The following is a 22,199-nucleotide window of genomic DNA, read 5'->3' as shown; positions in this document are numbered from 1 at the left end:
AAACACCGCATGTTCTCACTCATAGGTGGGAACTGAACAATGAGATCACTTGGACTCAGGAAGGGGAACATCACACACCGGGGCCTATCATGGGGAGGGGGGAGGGGGGAGGGATTGCATTGGGAGTTATACCTGATGTAAATGACGAGTTGATGGGTGCAGCACACCAACAAGGCACAAGTATACATATGTAACAAACCTGCACGTTATGCACATGTACCCTACAACTTAAAGTATAATAATAATAAATAAATTTAAAAAAAATAAAAATAAATAAATACAAAAAAAAAATAGGAAAGAGACCTTCCAACAGAGCATTGTTGTAGGCAGTAAGTTTTACTCCTAATATACATGTTCAATTCAGCAATGAATCACATTAGCAAAAACTAGCATCATCGAAGAATATTCTGGAACTCAAAGCATATAGGAAGTACATTTTAATCTTATTCATTGTTGTTAATGAGGAAATGATCTTCAAGCAATATATATTATGACTTGTCTATGTTGCATTTATATTATAATAGGCACAGATAACCATAGTATTTGTGCTTTGTCTTTAAATAATAATCGGTGAAACAGTAGATAAAAACCTTTCTCAAATACTTTTCCAAAAATAGTAATAATTTTGGAATAATTTTTGCATTATTCCTGTGTCTTCATAACAAAAACACCAACTTCTCCTTCACCAGAAATAAAAATTATATATAAATATTATGTTATCAATTTATATAATACAGTGTATTAATATACTATATATTAATCATATTTAAAACAGTTTGATTGCAATATGATTCACATACCATACAGTTGACTCATTTAAAGTGTGCACTTCAGTGGCTTTTTAAAACATTTTAAATTTTATTTTCAAATTGTAATCTATGTATGTACGTATGTATGTATTTATTTATTTAGAATCCAAGTCATGAGACCAGCTAATTTTTGTATTTTTGGTAGACAGGAGGTTTCACAATGTTGTTAAGGCTGGTCTCAAACTTCTGAGCTCAAGCAATCCACCCGCCTTGGCCTCCCAAAGTGCTGGCCTTACAGGCTTCAATGGCTTTTAGTATATTCATGGAGTTGTGCAACCATCACCATGACCAATTTTAGTACATTTTTATCATCCTACAAAGAAGTCCTGTACTCATTGGCAGTACTATTCATTTTCTCCAACCCTCTCAGCTCTAAACAACAACTAATCTACTTTCCGTCCCTGGAGAATTGCCCATTCTGGACCTTTAACATAAATAGAATCATAAAGTCTGATTCTTCTGTAAGTTGCTTCTTTCACTTAGCATACTGTTTTCAAGGTTCGTGTACGATCAAGCACATAAAATGGGTACTTCTCATTCCTTTTTATTGTCAAATAACATTATGCTGAATAACATTCCATTGTATGGCTTTTTAAAATCATATTTATCCATTCATCAGTTAATGGACATTTGAGTTGTTTACATTTTTGGCTATCATGAGAAATGCGCTTTGAATGATCGTACAGGTTTTTGTAGGGATATATGTTTTTACTTCTATTGAGGCTATCTGTAGAAGTGGAATGACTGGGTGATATGATAGCTCTATGCTAGATCTTTTTAAGAACTGCCAGACTGTTTTCCAGAGCATCTGCACCATTACATTCCCACCAGCAATGCATGAGGTTTCCAATTTCAATAGTGTTTTAATGATGAAAACAAATGAAGATGCTGCAGGTGTATTGATTAACTCCTCTAAATGATGTGCATTTTTTCTAGTTGCAGTGAAGGAAGATACTGGAATTCTCTCAGTTTATCAAGAAAAAGATTGACTCCCCCAAAGTGCCTGAATTGCTAGCAGGGAGCAATTTAAATCCTGAAACAATCTAGCTCAGAGTCAGGGACAACATGAATGCTTTCACCTGTTTTCATTTGTAACTTAATTTTAACTTCTATTCAGCAGCTTTGGTTAAATAAGGACATATGAATTATTTTTATGTGGATAACAGTTATCATCTGGGTTTTCATAATGGTGAAGCTATCAAACTATTCATTGGAAGACATGACTTTCCTTTGAAGTTAAAACCAGAAAAAAATATTTAAGTCTTTTCTCTTTCTGTCGTCTGGGCTGGAGTACAGCAATGCAATCATAGCTCACTACAGTCTTGAAATCTTGAGCCCAAGAAATTCTCCTACCTCGGTCCTCTGAGCAGCTGGGACTATAATTATGCATCACCATGCCTGGTTAAAAAAAAAAAAAAAAAATTGTAGACGAGTGTCTTGCTTTGTTTCCCAGGCTGGTCTTGAACTCCTGGCTTCAAGCGGTCCTCCCGTCTTGGTCTCCCAAAGTATTGAGATAATAGGTGTGATTATTTGGCATGTGGTCAAAATCTGAATCTTAATGCATAAAATTCTTAAAGTATTTCTACCCATATGATCTAATTCCTAGTGGGTCCTCATGCCACTTTGAAAAACAGCTTAATCAAGTGTCAGTAATGATTTCACATCCATTAAAAGTGGAAATCAAATATACCATCCTACGTGCCAAGACATTAGAAACCAATATAAAAGGAGAAATCTGCGTATTATAGAATGGATATGAGAATTATAAGTTCATTTATCAAAAAAGATTACCTGTTCACGAGTCCTAATGAGAGATCCCATTTGGTGAACATTTGGATAATAACTCAGCAGCTGTGGAACATTATTACTTAATCTACTTATTTCCAAAGATGTGTAATCTATGTACTACAAACAAAAATGAAGGCCAAACAAATAAATGGGTCTCTATGTTTCTAACTATTTCAAATTAATGACAGAATGTACAAAAACAATGTTCACCTATGAGCCCCCTGTATTCCCAATGTAATGTTAAGTCCAGATCATCCATGACAAGGTATCTTGGAGAATAAAAGCAATTAGGCAGATAATTAAAGGAAAAGCAATCATTTGTCCCCTCCTCCCTTTTTACCTCTTTATCTCTTCAATTATCAGAAAATTAACACGATTTTTTTTCTTTAGAAAGTGAACTGTATGAGTAATTGCTTTAATTTTCTGCTTAATTTTTCCAGAAAGTCCCATCAAATGAGAAGTCAACTAAGAGGATTTATTTACTACCCAAAATGGTTAATTTAGGGATTAATGAAGCACCCATACTTCCACGTGTAGAAAACTGTATTAAAAGCCTCTACCTGCTTGGGAATCATCTGGGACTTAAGATACAACTCTTTTAACAACTAAGTGCTTCTTTATTTATTGTTTCCTGGGCCAAAAATTAAAAACTGTAACAAACAGTTTTGTATCAGTTGGGAAAATTTGAAGGTGGATTTTATACTAGATGCTATTATGGCAGTGTTTTTAATATCCTTGAGTTGTGATGATGTCTTTGGAGATGCATGCTGAAATATTCAGGGGTCAAATGTTAAGTTAGCTACAATTTACTTCCAAATTATTCTGCAAAAAGATAAAAATAAAAAGACTGGCAATAAAGAAAATGTGGCAAAATAGTGATAGTGGGGAATTTAGGTCAAGGGTATATAGGTATTGCTTCTTTTCATTTATATAGGATTGAAATTTTTCAAAGCAAAATATAATTTGGGGATGGGATGGGAAGAAGACACACTCTTGCTACCTATGAAAAGTCTAAATATCCTTTAGATTCTGCCTTAAATGCTGCTCCGTGTGTGTGTGTGTGTGTGTGTATGTGTGTGCTACTATGAAATCTTATCCACGCCATGTGAATTCTACCTCTCTAAGTTATTATAACATTTTTTGGCTAGCTACTGAATTAGCAATTAGCCAAATTGTGATCCCATAAAACACCGTTAATTGATGAATTGATTGATGTAGGTTTGAAGTTCCTACAATCAGTCTCTAAGAAGATTTTGTAAGAGCTGATAATATCAAAGATAACAGTGGCAGCTCCCGTTAATCACATGCTCATTGTGTGCCTGGCACAGAGCTAAATTTTCACATAAAGCATGCTACATTATTTCATTTACTTTTGATGTAGATTCCTGGATTATCTAATTATGCATGAAACAAAATTCTGATTTATCTTAATGAAGGAGTTCTTAGTACACCATGGTATTAAAAATGAATGAAACCCAGGATGTTTGCTTTCCTTGGGTGTCACACAATTGAGAGATGTTTACTGGAGTTTGTGTGACTTTAAAACCCAAGGAATAAGCCACTGAGGGAGTAAAGCTACTGAGAAATAATTTAGGCAGGACAATGCAGTCCCTCTATTTATGTATGGTGATTACACTTTCAGGGCAAACAGCAGTGGTATAACCCTGAGGCAATCAGCATCCCAATTCATCAACATGCTGGGATGAAAGCTTTGTAGATCCTGAATCTGCCCAACAACCTGCTGAATGCTTTTCCAAATTGTCCCTATCAATCAGTAAGATTCATTAATAGGAAGAAGTCTGAGGTCTATTTCCAGGATGGAAGATTGCCTTTTCCGTCTACATAAAGCTGTTTAAATGACATCCCATGGTTTTTATAGTAGGTATACTTAACTCATAATGTTCAAGGAAGAATCCCTTAGGCAAAACATTGTGCATAAAACGTGAGGAGTCTGTGGAGATCACTGTACAAGTAGTTACTGGCAAGACAATTTGTCACAGCAGCACTGAGGCTAACCTTAGGTTGGACATGGTTAAGAAAATCATTGAAATGGATATTGTAGAAATGGGAAGTCATTGGAACATTTAAGAAAATGATGAAGAATACAATTATTACTTCTGGTCTCAATGTCTTAGATGTGTGATATTATCTTTGGGTAATCAAATACGAATAATTATAAAGTCATTAAAATGAGTGATAATTTTCTATCAATAAATTATAATGATATATTGTTGAATGATGTAATTCACAGAAGAGAGAAAGTGTTTACTTATATTTTGAATGATTTACTTTGATCAGTCAAGTTATGTGGCTATGCACAAGGCAGAGTAAAAAATATTTTTATGGAACAAAATTCTTTTTTTGTTTTAGAAAATTTCTGTAGTAATTCTGATGGTCCTTAATTGAAAAAAAAAAAAAAAAAAAAAAAGGACTCAAATACATTGGACCACTTTAGCTTTTGACCCTGGTGTTTTTCCTGCTCAGTAATGTCGCTCTACATAGGACAAAATAATTGCGTAAAGCAAATAGAATATGAATGCAAGTGTCCTTGTCTTTGGCTTGTCTGAGAGTAGATTTGTAAATGAGGAACCAGAATGTTGGCACATTCACAAGGCTGAAAAATGCTACGAAGTTAGCTTTGCTCAACCCAACATCATCTCTTGTTCCATGTGCCACATTGGCTTTTTCAGTGCTTTAGACCTACCAAGTTATTTCCCATGTTACGACCTTTGCAAGCAGCTCCCTTGCCTACAATGATTTTAAACTTCACATCCATGGGCCTTCTCATCCTCTATGTCTTGGCTTAAATGTCACCTTCTCAGGGAGATCTTTTCTGAATCTTCCCCCATCTAAAACCCTTCATGTGCATGCTTTTAATTTTCTATTCTCATATACTGTTTGTTTCCTTCACAGAAGTTACGACGACTAAAAAATATTTAGCTTTTGTCGTTTCTTAATGTTTTGATCATTTGTATCTTTATGTCTTTCCCACTATTCTTTACAGCCTATGAAGGCAGGATCCATGCATTTCTTATTCACTATTACATCTTTAGCATGCAACAGAGAGTGCAGAGATGGTGGATACTCCATTGATACAGGCTAAATGAGTGGATTAAATTGGATGAATAGTTTGGTCTGAATTAGGGAAGAGGACTAACTCAGACAGTCAATATCTCTTCAACCAATACATTAGGGTAGTCTAATTAGGCTATGATAAAAAATAGTTGCAAGCACATTATGACTTAACATGATATAAGTTTGTTTCTCACTCATGAAACAGCAAAGGTGGGGGTAGTGTTCTAAGTCAATGGGGGTAAGGGCTGAGTGGCTACATCAACTCTGACATCACAAATGACTCCAAGCTTACAGCAGGGTTTCCCCATCAGCCAGACGGGATGAGCACACCAAGGAGTGTGCATGGGAGATGTTCACGGGCTCAACTTGCAAGTGGTGTGCACCAATTCTGCTTGCTAGGACTCAGTCGCATGGCAACCTTGGCTGCAAATAATACTGGGCAATCTAGTGTAGTTGCCTCTTCTCAAACATTTTGGGTCAGCATGATAAAAAATGGGGATTCTTTTATTTATTCATCTAGCAAATGCCTGTTATAGGTCTGTCTTTATAAACATGAATAGATCCCTCCCGAGAAGAGCTTATGGACCAACAGGAAAATATACATGTAAATAATGAATAGCAGTGTACTATGACACACGCTTTGATAAAGATATCTATGAGTGCCGGGTGAGCACATACCAAACACAGGAGAAGACATCAAAGAGGAGTTGTAATTTGAGTCAGGCTATGGCACATGAGCATAGTTCTCCAGGTGGAATAAGAAGTAATGGTGAGAACAATATTAAATATAGTGTTGCAGAATTTCAAACTGCAATGTTCTGGTACTAAATATTTTAAACAAATGTAATTAATACAAAGTAAACATTATATGTTTCTTACTGTAAAGATAATTCTCTATGAAACTTTTTAAATAGGCTGTACTATCTGTTATAGTCTATAGAGTATGAAATTTGGAAGGGAATGAAATAGAGTGTTTCAAAAAAAAAAAAAAATCCAACCCCCTGGGCAAGGCCAAAGCTAATAATCAGAATTTTTAAAATAAAAAACTTTCTGAATAAACTTTATTCGACATTATACATTCTGCTTTTGCATCATCACTTAGGAAATATGTTGCAGTGCGACTGGATGCATTCAGGTTATTCTCAAATATTAATTACATCAATACCAATTTCTAAGGATTGGGGAAACAATAGGGGTCTCCCAGGTAAAAAGTGGTCCCTGATGACTTAGAAAAAAACTAAACTTGTGTTGCTTTTATTACCAATGGGTTTGTCAGGGAAAAGCCAAGATAAAATGTCTGGGTACTTTCTGAATAATAAAGACTAATAAGTAAAGCCAACTATAACTCCACTTCTATTCCAGTGAAGCTAAAGAATGAAACCAGCGATGTCACAGAAAGATAATTAACATAAAATTGTTGAGTAAAATCAAATTATATGACAAGCATATGCTGTTTAATATTTTGGTTTTTTACATTACTCCAGCAGAGCAGGCTGGAAGAGGATGCAGATGATGAAACAGAAAAAGAAATACAGGTGGTTTAAGTGCTATAAAAGAAGAGAGGTACAGGTGCTAGACCAGCAAAAAGGAGAAAGAAAATGCTGCTTTGGGCCAGGCATGGTGGCTCATGCCTGTAATCCCAGCACTTAGGGAGGCTGAGGCAGGTGGATTGCCTGAGCTCAGGAGTTTGAGAGTAGCCTGAACAAAATGGTGAAACCCCATCTCTACCAAAAATACAAAAAATTAGCTGGGCTTGGTGGTGTGTGCCTATAGTCCTAGCTACTCAGGAGACTGAAGTGGAAGGATCACTTAAGCCAGGGAGGCAGAGGTTTCAGTGAGCCAAGATAGTACCAGTGCACTCCAACCTGGGTGATAGAGTGAGACCCTCTCTCAAAAAGAAAAGAAAAGAAAAGAAAAAAGAAAATGCCGCTTTGGCAGGTCAAGTAAGACTTCCTTGAGAATGTTGAAGGGAAGTTTTGTCCTGAAGGATGAGCACTGTGATGGTTAATATTAAGTGTCAAGTGGATGGATTGATGGATGTAAAGTATTGTTCCTGGATGTGTCTGTGAGGGTGTTGCCAGAGATTAACATTTGAGTCAGTAGACTGGAAGAAGAGGACCCACCCTCAATGTGGGTGGGCACCATCCAATCGGCTGCCAGTGTGGCTAGAAAAAGCAGGTGGAAGAAGGTGGGAGAAACTGACTTGCTAAGTCTTCTGGTTTTTATCTTTCTCCCGTGCTGGGTGCTTCCTGCCCTTGAACATCAGACTCCAGGTTCTTTGGCCTTTAGACTCTTGGACTTAACACCAGTGGTTTGCTGGGGGATCTTGGGCCTTGGGCCACAGACCGAAAGCTGCACTGTCAGCTTCCCTACTTTTAAGGTTTTGGGACTCGGACCAATCTACCACTGGCTTCCTTGCTCCTCAGCTTGCAGATGGCCTAGGGGACTTCACCTTGTGATCGTGTGAGTCAATTCACCTTAATAAACTCACTTTCATATATACATATATCCTATTAGTTCTGTCTCTCTAGAGAATGCTGACTAATACAAGGAGGAAGGTAAAGAATGTTGATGAGGGAAGAAAAGGAACGCTCCAGGTGCAAGCCCTTGGAGGAGCGTTGCCAATGCTGCAGTGGAATAGGAAAAAAAATGTACTAAGTGCCATCTTCCAGCTTCTATGGAAACACGTACCCTCCCCATACCAAAGAACCAATGTTAATCACAGGCGGAATTAGAGACGGAGGAAGACCGGAGACACCTGGGCAGCATTCAGGGCCCCTTGGAGGGTCAGGAGAAGAAGAAATGACAGTGCAGAGGGCAATGGTTCTCAAGATCTCTTCACCCTAAAGTTTACTGAGGATTCCAAAGTGCTCTTGTTTATGTGCATTATAGCGCTCCAATTCACCATGTTAAAAAATTAAGATGGGTGTCTCAGTCCTATAATCCTAGCACTTTGGGAGGCTGAGGCAGGCAGATCACCCAAGGTCAGGAGTTCGAGATCAGCCTGGCCGACATGGTGAAACCGCCTCTCTACTAAAAATACAAAAATTAGCCAAGCATGGTGGTGCATCCCTGTAGTCCCAACTACACAAGAGGCTGAGGCATGAGAACCACTTGAACCCAGGAGGCAGGGGTTGCAGTGAGCCAAGATCACGCCACTGCACCCCAGCCTGGGTGACAGAACAAGACTCTGTCTCAAAAAGAATAATAATAATTAAGATGGAAAATTTATGAAAATATGTATTTTTAATTAGCTTAAAATAACTATAAATCCATTCCTTATTAACATATGTAATGTGATTATTGATTAACAATAACTATGTTTTCTGAAAAAACAAGACAGAAAATAGAGGGAGAAGAGTAGTATCGTGTTGGTAAATCTCCTTAATGTCCAGAGTAATAAAAGACAGCTGGATTATCATGGACCACTCTACATTTGATGTGCCTTTTATGCTGTTTTGGTTGAAGTAAAATGAAGAAAATCTGGCTCTTAGAAATATGGAGGTGAAAATTCCTTGAGAATGTTGAAGGGAAGCTTTGTCCTGAGGGGTGAGCAGCGTGATGTTTAATATTAAGTGTCAACTTGGTTGGATTGAAGGATGTAAAGTATTGTTTCTGGGTGTGTCTGTGAGGTGTTGCCAGAGATTAACATTTGAATCTTGAAAGTAAAGAGGTTGAAGTAAAATAGGAAAATCTGGCTCTTAGGAATCTGGAGAAGTAGTTTAAATAAGTATAAATAAGGATTTTAGATTATTGCAGATACCGTTCTGCAATTCTAAAGATGCCAAAACCCCACAGGTGGTATTTCTTAAAGATTAGTCCCCATGTGAAAAATCTGAAACCTTATCAGTGAACTTTTCATGCTGTTATATTGTTTCATTGCTCTATATTGCATCTCTCAATGGATCTTTTACCCATGTTTGATTTTGTAACATGATACGTTAGGTTACTTAGAAAATATTGGCTCACTGAGTTATGCAGATCTTTTAAATGTTGCATCATTTTATTATTGAATACTTTAAAAAGCGTATGTGACTATCACCACCAATCTCATCTGAAAATCCTACACAAGAACAGAAAACCAAACACCACATGTTCTCACTCATAAGTGGGAGCTGAACAATGAGAACACATGGATGCAGGGAGGGGAACCTCACACACTGGGGCCTGCTGGGGGGCGGGGGGCTGGGAGAGGGATAGCATTAGGAGAAATACCTAATGTAGATGATGGGTTGATGGGTGCAGCAAACCACCACGGCACGTGTATACCTATGTAACAAACCTGCACATTTTGCACATGTATTCCAGAACTTAAAGTATAATTAAAAAAAAAAAAAAGAGAATCCTTTCTATTTTGAGAAAGTGTGTTTCACACAGTGGTGGATACACATTTTCCAAAATTCAAATTTTCACTTAAAAGTTAATTTTTAAAAATTTCTGGTCATAAATACTCTCAGTTGCTTCCGACTTCCATTTTCATTTTTGAGAAAATACCTGTCAAACAACCAAATCTGGATAATCATAGTCAATTCTGTGAAAAATAACAGTGAGTTCAGTTGTAGTTCAATTCACAATTTAAATAATTATCCAAGTGCTTCATGCCAAATACATAATGTGTACTTTCCATTCCATCTCACAGAATCTTAAAAGGTCGTATTTTATTTACATGACTACTCTTCAATTGCAGCCACTATCCTTGTGGTGGTGTGATGTCCTGCATTTCTCTGCTTTATCCTGATGTATTGGGCTAGGAAATGACCGTGCCACCCTACTTCCTTTATAAAGGTGCTCCAGAAAGTGGCTAAAGTCCATATAGAAAAATGTAAGCACAGATTTTTTTTTTTTTTTTTAGACGGAGTCTCGCTTTGTCACCCAGACTGGAGTGGTACAGTGGGCATGATCTGGGCTCACTGCAACCTCCACCTCCCAGGTTCAAGCCATTCTCCTGCCTCAGTCTCCCAAGTAGCTGGGCCTATAGGCGCATGCCACCACACCCGGCTAATTTTTTGTGGTTTTAGTAGTTACGGGGTTTCACCGTGTTAGCCAGGATGGACTTGATTTCCTGACCTCATGATCCGCCTGCCTCAGCCTCCCAAAGCGCTGGGACTACAGGTGTGAGCCAAGGCACCCAGCCAGAAAAATATAGGCACGGACTTTTTCTTAAGCACTCTCTACAAGGCTGAGGCAGAATGAATTTAGAGTCTTCTATATTAGTATGGAATAATTTTTCAAGGAATCAGGCTAACTTCTGAAAAGTGACCATTCTTTATAGAGAAGATAGAACAGAACTTGCATGCTTCCATCTTTGATGAAATACTCTCATTTTTTTTTTCATTATTTGAGATAATTAGTGGTGACTTCTATTTAAGACAAATTCAATGAAAATTTGTATTAGAATCCCTATTTTCTCATATTAATATAAACAGACATTTTAAAAGGCATTAGAGGCTGGGCACAGTGCCTCACACCTGTAATCCCAGCACTTTGGAAGGCCAAGACGGGTGGATCACTTGAGCCCAGGAGTTCAATACTAGCCTGGGCAACATGGCAAAACTCCATCTCTACCAAAATACAAAAATTAGCTGGGCATGGTGCTGCATGCCTGTAGTTCCAGCTACTTGGGAGGCTAAGGTGGAGGATCACTTGAGTCTGGAGGTGGAGGTTGAATTGAGTCGAGATCATGCCACTACACTCCAGCCTGGGTGACAGAGTGAGATGCCATCTCAATAATAATAACAATTACTATTATTATTTAAAAGCATTAGAGAAATACTATGAAATATTCACACTCTATGCTGTATTGTAACCTCTCTTCCAATGAAAACAGACATTATTTAAATTATATTTTATAAATAGAAGTCTGCAAAATGTGAATGAAATTGTAGAAAGCCCTGAAAATGTAACTTTTTGCAAATATGAAAAGGGGTGCCTAAGATTTCTCTTTTTTGTGTGTCATATAAGTACAATAAATGCAGTAAAATTTTCTCCTTTTAATAACCTATTCTCCTTCTTGGTTAAGCTAGGAAAAGGTCTTACTTAATTGAAGGACTTTTGCTTTCATCTACATGGTGCCTGACTCCTTTTTTCAAGTCATCAGTCCGCTTCTGACTGATTAATCTTATTCCTAAGCCTGAAGGGGCTGTGTCTGCCCTTGACCCAGATCCTGGATGACCTAGAACTCCACAACCCTCTCTCCACAAGTAATTGTAGTCGTATCTCTCTATCTCTCTACTCTTTTTTTTTTTCAAGATCATTTTCAGATAGGATTATCAGAAAGATAGCATTCAGGGAAGATCTGGCTTCCCCCACAGGAGGAAAAGGAGCTGCCACCTAATATCCAAACTGGATATCCAAAACCTGCAGGAGCCTACAGAAGTGGAGATGGCATTATTTTCCCCAAAATCCTTCACTTAGGACATTATACCTTTTCTTGTTTTTTTTTTTTTTTTGTTGTTGTTGTTGTTGTTATTTCCTTCCTTCCTTCCTTCTTTCTTTCCTTCCTTCCTTTTCTTTTCTTTCTTCTTCTTCTTTTTTTTTTTTTTTTTTTTTGACAGAGTCTTGCTCTGTCACCCAGGCTGAAGTGCAATGGCTCTACCTCAGCTCACTGCAAGCTCTGCCTCCCAGGCTCAAGCGATTCTTATGCCTCAGCCTCCCGAGCAGCTGTGATTATAGGTGCCCACCACCACACCCTGCTAACTTTTGTATTTTTAGTAGAGATGGGCTTTCACCATGTTGTCCAGGCTGGTCTTAAACTCCTGACCTCATGATCTGCCCACCTTGGCCTCCCAAAGTGCTGGGACTACTGGCGTGAGCCACGACGCCCAGTCAACATTATACCTTTTCAGGGATAACATGTCCACATCATCTTTAAGGTGCTCCTGCTGCTTTTCAACATGTGCTCTTTATTCTCTCGTTACTGACCACCTTCCTCATTTCTCATCCCTACTCCTGCCCTATTGCTGTGTACATGTGTAGACACATACACACACTCCTTCCCCCTGACTCAGAGAGTGGATCAGAGTATTTGTCCTTCATATCTGGTCTTTCAGTTGCTCATCTGGCCCTGCCAATCCCTCTCTACATCCTAACTTTCCAGCTTTGACTCCTACTGATAACTGCTTTTCTCTCCTGGCATGTTTTAGTTCAAATTCCCAGTACAGACAATCTCATTAGCCCAGCTTTTCATTTTTCAGAGAACCATATCTAAGTTGCAAAGTGGTCTGTGTACCCAGTGAGAGGCATAGCCCTGAGGGAAGCAGCCACAAGGAGGAGTCAGTATGGTGAGGGGGCATGATGCTATAGCACCAAACATGAGCCCTAAGCCCACGGCTGTAGGGGACACTCCGCACGAAGAAGTTCTAGGAGGTGGCTGTGGGTGAGCAGGCACGGAAATTGCACCTCTAGTTAAAGCTAGAGAGTAATTATTATCATAGGTCTTGTGCTTCCTGAACCTAACAAATCTCTGTTGCATAGTACAATTCACAAATATTTGTTAAATCAGTGAATGACTGAATGAATGAATCTTCTTCTCTGAACACCAGAACAGCAAGCAGGTTCTGTTTTATTTTTTACACTGTGGCATAATTATATTTAACTCTGTGTTTCATATATACTTAGCTCCTAAACCAGATACATTATAATATAGCTTAAATTATTTATTGACCAATCATATATTCGCTAATATAATTAAAGTTAATTAGGTTGGGCACAGTGGCACATGCCTGTAATTCCAGCACTTTGGGAAACTGAAGTTGGCGGATCACTTGAGGTCAGGAGTTCAAGACCAGCCTAGCCAACGTAGTGAAACCCTGTCTGTACCAAAAAAAATACAAAAATTAGCCGAGTGTGTTGAGCTGTGCCTGCAGTTCCAGGTACCCGAGAGGCAGAGGCAGGAGAATAACTTAAACCCAGGAAGCGGAGGTTGCAATGAGCCGAGATCACACCACTGCACTGTAGCCTGGGTGACAGAGCAAGACCCTGTCTCAAAAAAAAAAAAAAAAGTTAATTAAACATAATTGAATACCTAAGTGGAAAAATAACTTTTAAAAAATAGGTTGTATTTAGCTGTAATATTATTAACTATTATATTAAAATAAACTTTATAGTACAAACTTTAACAATATACTGACCTAACATAAAATGTTTTTACTCAAAATAACTTCTTTTTATACATCACACAAAACTATAAAATTATTTGAAAGAATTCTGAGAGGACTTATTAACATGTATTTTTATAAAAAGGCTTAGTAAGTAAATTTTTGAAAAATTAACAATTGTACCAGAAAAATTTGAAACTTCTTTCCAGCTTTTTTTTTTTTTTAACAGGAGTTTTGCTCTGTCACTCAGATTGTAGTGCAGTGGCATGATCACAGCTCACTGCAGCCTCAAACTCCTGGGCTCAAGTGATCTTCCTGCCTCAGCCTCCCATGTAGCTGGGATTATAGGGACATGACACCATGCCCAGCTAATTTTTTCAAGCTTTGAATGTCTATAGTTTATGTTTCTTCTGTTAATTTAGTAGTATGTATATAAATTAAATCCTTTAATCATTCAATATTCATTAAACATCTAATATAATGATAGCATAGTAATTTATATTATTGTTTGTAAAATAGTATATGCTTTATCTAGTTTTCGTAATGTATAGTCTTTATGGATCCATTTTAATTTTTAGCTCTATAATTCCAGTTAGGCTATAAGTCTTTGAAGAAAAATTTCTATGTGAGAATTCTTCACATCCTTTAGGGAACAAATTAAAAGGAATATGTCAATTTTACTTCTCAAATTTCTTGATGGAAAAAAATCCAAAATCATGAGCATGAAACTTTAACCTATTGAATATTTTTATTATGTCTTGGCAAAGTAAAACTTGCAGTATTTCCTCTTGATTGAAGATCAAGACATAATCAAAATATTAAATACGTTAAAGAAAAATAATCAGAATAAGAAAAATGAGAAATCCAAAACCTATTTTGTTCTTACTATTCAAATTTCAAACCAACAGATTTCATGAAAAATGTTCTAAGGCAATTCCTTATAGTTTTAAGTCTATGGCACCTAAAATTTATGCAAAACCTTGCAAAATTATTGCACAAACTTTCAGTTTTAAAACTCAGATACAATGATCTATTTAGAGAATGGATTACTTAACACTTATCCTGAATTATAGTCTGCTGTACAGAGGTTAAATTACATTATAAGTTGTGCAGTTTGAAAATGCAAATATTGGCCGGGAGCAGTGGCTCACGCCTGTAATCTCAGAACTTTGGGAGGCCAAGGCAGACAGATCACCTAAGGACAGGAGTTCAAGACCAGCCTGACCAACATGGGGAACCCCATCTCTATTAAACACAAAACATTAGCCAGGTGTGGTGGTGCATGCCTGTAATCCCAGCTACTTGGAAGGCTGAGGCAGAAGAATTGCTTGAACCTGAGAGGTTGAGGTTGCAGTGAGCAGAGATTGTGCCACTGCACTCCAGCCTGGGCAACAAAAGTGAAACGCCATGTTGAAAGAAAGAAAGAGAGAAAGAGAGAAAGGGAGGAAAGGAGGAAGGGAAGAAGGGAGGAAGGAAAGAAGGAAAGAAGGAAAGGAAGAAAGGAAGGAAGGAAAAATGCAAATATCTCCTTAGTATCATAAATGTGTAAGTAAAGTGACTATCAGAGCAACTTATCAGTGTCAATACTAAGACTTATTTTATCTGTTCTACAATATTGAACTCTAATATTTTCCACTAGAATTTTAATAATAAACATTTTATCATTAATGAATTTAATAAAATATGATAATTTTCTTTTATCCAAGAAATTCATTCTCTTAATGTGATGTTTGGCTTTAGCCTTAGCCTTATCTGAATATGAATTTTTAACTCTTGGTCATTCAATAGTCAGCCAAATATGTATTCTGTAAGCTTCTAAACAAATTCACATGTATACATGTTCTTTTTACACAAATGACTTATTAGTATACTACTCTTCAGAAAATAGTTTAATGATAACATAGATCTATCTCACTCTTTCTAACAGTTACATTTTATTACGTTGGCATCCTCTAAAGTATGTAATCACTCTCAGCAATGGAAATCCAAGTAGTTTCTAGGTTTTTCTTTTTCACAAACGATGTTTAATGAATGTGGCTTTATATTTATCTTTGTGTACTTTTCCCAGTGTATGAGTGTCATATTTTTCTCAAAGTGGAATTGCTTTTTTTTCTATGTGCATTTTAAACTTTGATAGAGATTACCAATAGCAAATAACAATAGATTATAAGAAAGCTATTCCTCATATCCTTGAATAGCCTGTCATTGGCTTTATTTTCTGATAAAAATGTATTCATCTTTGTGTCAAGGATTAAAAATGGTAACAAAAACATTAGAGGTGCTAGCTAGCCAGAGAAGAAAGAAAAAAAATATGTATATATATATACATATATAGTTAAAATTCAATCTCATTTAAAATAATTTTAACTGTTGCTAACAAAGGCAAATCAGTAAATATTAAGACTTTTAATATATTTTTCCTCTGCCACTTTTATTTAGCCTGTATTATCTTACAAAGATACATAAATTAAAACCTCCTTGCTAGGTCCTCTTACCTGGTGACTCTTTTGCCTTACTTCCAACTGGTGTCCACCAGATGTCTCCCCTCTCCATCAAGGTGTTCTTTTCAAAAACGCCTACTGCTTTCAGAAACACATACTGGCAGAGTAAATCTTAACAATATTTCCTCATAGAATTTGTCTTCTTTTTTTTCAGGACACAGATCATCTATCTACAAATAAAAAATGGCTTGACATTAATAGCATTTCTTCCATTTTGGAAAAAAAAAAATAAGGACTGATAGCCATAAAAGTAAAAAAACTAAAAACTTCAGGAAAACATCATTACATAAGGGGGTGGTATGTACCTTGATAACATGAAACAATTTTACCTAAGAGAATCTACCAACTGAACCCATTTGTTTGGGTACAATAAAGATATATATCTCCTTATAATTGAAATATATTTAACTCTGCTTACATTTTTATGAAAGTCCTGTTTAATACTGTCAATGTTTCTCAAAGGTAATCTCTTTCTGGTGTTGCCAAATTACAAACATTGAGTGTTCAATACATATTTTAAGACCTTCTGTATCGCTTGATATTGGCAGGTGATTTATAAGAACAAAACAAAATCTCTACATTGACAAAGGAGCTGTGGCAGCAGAAGGGGAGGCAAGTAGAGGAGAGCCTCAAATAACACAAGAGAAAATGCAGTTTTTCAATTTAGTGTCATATTTATAGTATTGTGCACTACATAGTCATGGTAGAAGTACAAACATGAGAAAACACACAGGCCAAAGATCTCTTAAGATACAGTCACATCATTCTCATTCTCAAAACAGGAATGTGGGAGAGGAAAAGAACCACATGAGTTCTTTTATTTTTTTAACCCCCAATTTTTCATTACCTTTCATCTTTCTTATCTACCTGCAAGAAGTTTCTTTTGAATTAAGCTTGCAAAAGAAAAATGAAGTTGCATACCCCTACCCTCTTTGCCATTCCAAATCCTCTAATATAAGAAGACAATATTTCCATTCCTATTTTTCAAAGTATCACCTCCTTTAATCCTCATGACAACTCTGCAGGCATTATTGAACTTAGAGAGACAGGTTAAGGAACGTGTCTGCCACATACATTTGGGCAGACTAGAACACAGAGCTCCCAGTGCTTTCCACTTCAGAGCATCTACTTTACATGTAGCAACTTTGCCTATGGTATCTCCAAGTCCCTAAACTTCTGGCTCTTCAAAAATAAAGATATTCATGACCAGTCTGGGCAACATGGCAAAACTCTAGCTTTACAAAAAAAAAAAAAAAAGAAAAATTAGCTGGGAATGGTGGGGTGCACCTGTTGTCCCAGCTACTCGGGAGGCTGAGGTGGGAGGCCTGCTTGAGCCTGGGAGGCAGATGTTGCAGTGAGTTGAGATCACGCTACTATACTCCATAGTCTGGATGACAGATCAAGATCCTGCCTCAAAAATAAATAGAAAGATAGATCGATATAACTGAACTTTATAAAACCCACCAAAATAAATTATAATGGATTAAAGAGTGCAATAAAAATGGCACTTTAAAGGAGAAAAAAATTTGGATATTGACGTAATATTTAGTGTTAGAGAAAGATTTTAGAGGCATAGCACTAACAGCAAAAAAATAAAGGAAGAAAAGGTAGATCTGTAGATAAGAACAGTTTTATACTTCTTAATTTAAAGCACCATAACTAGGCTGGGCACAGAGGCTCATGCCCGTAATCCCAACACTTTGGTAGGCGAGGTGGGCGTATCTCATGAGCCCAGGAATTTGAGACCAGCCTGGACAACATGGTGAAACCCTATCTCTGAAATTAAAAATAAATAAATAAATAAATAAATAAAGCACCATAAATAAATAAAAATATAAATTACAGTGTGAGGAAGTACTTGCAACATATATGACAGGTAAGAGGTTTATTCTTTCCATATTTAAAATTCATTTACAAATCAATAAGAGAAGATAAAGAACCCATTCAAATGGACCAAAGACACAATAAACAAGACAGTTCCAGCCAATAATACATGTGATAAATAAACATGAAATAACATAAACAAGCATGAAAACATATCCAATCTCATTAGTTATAAAATTTTTAAAAACTTAAGACAATTGACGTTAAACTGATCTTGTATCAGTTTGGGCGAGAATTTAAAACAATACTCTTTCAATGGTGTGAAGAAACTAGACACTCATATTGTTGAAGGGAAGTAAATTTATATAACTTTTCTGAAGAACAATTGGGTAAAATATTTTAAAGGTCTTATAAATATACATACACTTGAACCCAGAAATTTTTAGTTAACAGGATTTATCTAATGTTAAAATTATTAATGCATTCAAAGATGTTTATTGCAATATATGTATTTTAAATACCATAAAAATAGGATTCAACTTAAATGCCCAAATATAGGAAATTGGTCAAATTACACTGCATCCTTACAATAGATTATTTTAAAGTCACTGAAAAATATCATGGTGCAGGATAATATCGGATTTTTTCTTTGTTCTTTTTAAACTTTCAATTGACAAGTAATAATTGTATGTGTTTTGGGATGCAATGTGATGTTTTGATATATGTTTATAACATAGAATTATTAAATCAGGTTAGTTAACAAATCAACACCTACTTATCTTTTGTGATGAAAACACCTAAAATCTACCCTTTTAGCTATTTTAAAATATGCAATGAATTATCGTTTATTATTGTCACCATGCTATGCAATAGATTATTAAAACTCATTCCTCCTGTCTAACTAATACTTCATATCCTTTGATCAACAGCTCCCTTTACCCATCCACACCCCTTCCTTGGCCCTTGGTGGCTACCGTTCTCCTCTCTACTTCTGTGAGCTCACCTTTTCACATTTTCTTTATCCATTCTTCTGATGATGGACCCCTAGATCTCTTCCATATCTTAGCTATTGTGAATAACACTGTAATGAACACGGGAATGCAGACATTTCTTTTGCATATCAATTTAAATTCCTTTCAAGATATATCCAGCGGTGGGACTGCTGGATCATATGGTTGTTCTATTTTTAGTTTTTTGAGGACCTCCACACTGTTCTTTATAATGGTTCTGTTAATTTACACTCCTACAGACAGTGCACAAGGATTCCCTTTTCGTCACACCCTCACCAACATTCTTCACACCCTCACCAAAATGGCTATTTGATAATAGCCATTCTAACAGGTGTGAGGTGATATCCCATTGTTGTTTTAATTTGCATTTCTTTGATGATTAAAAACTTTTCCTCTAATGTCAGTAACCAGACAAAGATGCCCACACTCATTACCTTTATTCAACATAGTACTGGAAGTTCTAGCCAGAGCAATTACATAAGAAAAGGCATTCAAATAGAAAAGAAAGAAGTGAGATTGTTTGCTGATGATATGATCTTATATATGGAAAAAAAGACTGCACACAAAAAACTGTTAGAACTGATAAACAAATTCAGTAAATTTGCAAAGTACAAACAAAAATCAACAGTGTGTCTTTAGGCTAAAAACAAATCATCTGAAAAAAATTAAGAAATCAGTCTCATCCACAATAACATAAAAAATACTTAGAAGTAAACTTAATCAAGGAGGTGAGAGATTTGTATACAGACCATGTCCAACTTATGATGGTTTGACTTACAATTTTATGCTGATGTGAAAGCAATACACATTCAACAGAAACCGTACTTTGATTTCTCATACAACCATTTTATTTTTCATTTTCAGTGCAGTATTCAATAAATTACATGAGCTCTTCAACACTGTATTATCAAATAGGCTTTGCCTTAGATTATTTTACCCAACTGTAGACTAACATAAATGTTCTGAGCACATTTAATGTAGGCTAGGCTAAGCTACGATGTTTGGTAGATTACATGTATTAAATGCATTTTCAACTTACAATATTTTCAACTTATGATGGGTTTATCTGGACATAACTCCATCATGAATTGAGGATCATCTATACTGGAAACTAGAAAACATTGATGAAAGAAATTGTAGTCCACACAAATAAATGGCAGGCAACAAAAACAAAAAACAAATAAATGAGATTGCATCCACTAAAAAGCTTCTGCATCGCAACGGAAGCGACAGAATGAAGAGAAAATAGAAGGATTGAGAGAAAATATTTGTAAACCATAATCTGATAAGAGGTTAATATACAAAATGTTTAAGAAACTCAAACAACTCAATAGCAAGAAAACAAACTGATTGAAAAATGTACAAAAGACCTAAATAAACACTTCTGAAAAGGAGACACAAAAATAGGCAACAGCTATATTAAAAATGCTCATAATTTTGTTTTTGTCTTGGGTAGAGTTTGTGATACATTGCTAAGTGAGTAAAAAGTAACAGACAATACCCTGGAGGCAGAGGTTGCCATGAGCCGAGATCGCACTATTGCACTCCAGCTTGGGCGACAGAGTGAAGCTCTGTCAAAAAAAAAAAAAAAAAAAAAAGGAAAGAAAAAGAAACAGACAATAGAAATAAGGTAGACACTTAATTCCATGGTTTGGGGGAAAACATGATACCTATGAACAAAAATAAACTTAAAAAGTCTAACAGGACCATATACAGTCCTGTGCCACATGATAATATTTTAGTCAATGATGGACCACGTATATAATGGTGGTCCTATAACATTGTAATGAAGCTGAAAAACTCTTGTTGCCTAGTGATTTTGCATTGTCCTAAACGTGATAGCACAACACATTAGTCACATGTCTGTGGTGAACATACGTACTGTTATCAGTCACATAAAATATAGTACATACAATTTTGTACAGTGTATATTACTTGAAAATTATGATAAATGACTATGTTACTGGTTTATATGTTTACTATACTGCAGCTTTTATGATTATTTTCGAGTATAATCCTTCAACTTATCAACATACATTAACTGTAAAACAGCCTCAGGCAGGTTCTTCAGGAGTTGTTCCAGAAGAAGGCATTGTTAGTATTGGAGATGACAGCTCTTTTGATCCTCAAATAAAGATGTGTCTATGAAAGTTTGAGGTAGATTACTACTGAGCAAAGATATTTATGTTTGAAGATATGACTCGATCTGTAGGGTTTCCTTAATCATATCTGTGGTGATTCAAGATTATTAAAGAAAGTGATGGAGATATCAAGCCTAAGGATCTCTGATGGGTGTGGAGGACAGGGCGTGAGCTGGGGTGGGAGAGGAGAATCTCTAGGAGAACTCCTGACCTCTGGGAGCTGCTGAGCAATTGGGCAGGGCATGGCCGTGGGTCCACACTGTCTTGTAGACTCCATCTCAGAGTCAGAATGGATGCTGGTTGCCTCAGTTTCCCCACCAGACATGACTTTGGCTTCACTGGTTGATTTCTGGCTGTCCCAAGTTTCAGTGTGTTCTGGTGCCAATGTCTTAATTTTAACAAAATGATTTTAATGTTGAAAGACATAATAAGGCAGCTGATTAACTTTCTTTTGCCAACTTTATTCAAGAAAAATAATGGATTAACATGATAATCATATCCAGACTACAATCAAGGAGAACAATCTGCGACTACTCAGAGACAGATATGTGTGTTTTTCACTAGCATGCAGTGTGAAGTTTTATTATAGCAACTGCTTATCTTTAAAGAAATATACTAAAAAAGAAGCCAATGATCATGAATAACATATAGTTAAGGGGAAGGAGGGAGAGAAAAAGGAAGAAATGAACTAGTGACCTCCTCCTAATGTAGTTTGCTGACAACAGGTTGAAAGGGTGGCCAGGAAAAGTTAGTAAATCCACTACTTAAAATTCTCTAACTTTGGATTTTGTAGTTTAAGATTTCTTGTTTAAAAATTTTTTGATTTTTCAGAAAATCTGGACAAATTTATTCCCATTTGGCCAGATCTTTTCAGTGACATACTTTAAAAATTTTCAGCAGGCACACTCCATTACCAAATTTGAAATTTGTACTGTCACATTGGTTAGCGTTCCAT

The sequence above is a fragment of the Theropithecus gelada genome, chromosome 18, assembly GCF_003255815.1.
Source record: "Theropithecus gelada isolate Dixy chromosome 18, Tgel_1.0, whole genome shotgun sequence".
Taxonomy (NCBI): domain Eukaryota; kingdom Metazoa; phylum Chordata; class Mammalia; order Primates; family Cercopithecidae; genus Theropithecus; species Theropithecus gelada.
This window is presented reverse-complemented; position numbering follows the sequence as displayed.